Below are 1208 nucleotides of genomic sequence, written 5' to 3' on the forward strand. Positions count from 1 at the left end.
AAGGGAAATATGATAGTAGCACCACTCAAGACGGCAGGAGTAGAGGGCTCCGAGGATATTGGATCTTGGGAAGTTTTGGGAGACTAAAATCATCAATCGAGGAACCGCCAACTAGAACCAAGCCGCCACCCAAACACTGAGTATGCATTTCTCAAGGGTCAAAGCTTCCAATCATCGCCTCCCGACTCCGACCCCTAAGCAAAAATCCGACCTTCCGTACTAAAGCAAGATAAAAGCAACGCGGAAGATCTCGACATTAAGGAATTAGCCCCTTCTTTCCGCATTAATAATAATATAAGACTTTATGGATGATATTCATAGGCCAAATCCGCTATACCCCTTAGAAGGCTTAATCCTAATATGAAAGCAAAGAGTGCGCCGTGAGATCAAACTTGATGCATCATTTACCCTATCTCGACAAAATGAAAGTGGGTAAGCCCCTGCATAGTAGTGCCAAAGAAAGGGAAATTCCATGGGCTGTCACTAATGAAAAGAATGAATTAGTTCCCACTCAGAATAGTCACAAAAGTTGGCGGTATGCATCACTGGGCGTAAAACTCAATGATGCTACTAGAAAGATCACTTCACCTTCATCGACCAAATGCTCGAACGACTGGAAGGGTAAGGCACCCTATATTATCGCTTGGATGGCCTCCGATATTAAATTCACTGTCTCTGTAAGGTCTGTGAGAAGATAACTTTTATACCCTTATGGTACGGCTTTTATCTAACAGATGCTCCTTTGGATTATGCAACGCATCACCACTTTCTCTCCAAATATGCATGATAGCTATATTTGGACGATTTAGTGGAAGATATCATGGAGGTCTTCATGGATGATTTTTGAAATTCTTTCCACCACGCCTCAAAAAATCTAGGAGCTGGTCTTAGCGATGTGAGGAAACTAACTTGGTTCTTACTGAAAAGTGTCATTTCAAGGTCAATAAGGCATTGTGTCAATATACATATCACAACAAGGAATTGAGGTGTGATAAGGCGAAGGTCTCCACTATCGAACAAATGCTTCTCCCCAACTGGCGTCAGGAGTTTTTGGGCCATGCGTGTTTTACGTAAGATTCACAAGGATTTTTCCACTGCCGCATCTCACTTACAAGCCTCCTTGAGAAGGACGCCGCCTTTGAGTTCGCGTTGATGAGTGTATGGCCGCCCTCAAGAAAACTTGTCGAGGCCCCTACCGATCATCGTGT

Source organism: Dioscorea cayenensis, unplaced genomic scaffold (genome assembly GCF_009730915.1).
Source record: "Dioscorea cayenensis subsp. rotundata cultivar TDr96_F1 unplaced genomic scaffold, TDr96_F1_v2_PseudoChromosome.rev07_lg8_w22 25.fasta BLBR01000403.1, whole genome shotgun sequence".
In the NCBI taxonomy this organism is placed as follows: domain Eukaryota; kingdom Viridiplantae; phylum Streptophyta; class Magnoliopsida; order Dioscoreales; family Dioscoreaceae; genus Dioscorea; species Dioscorea cayenensis.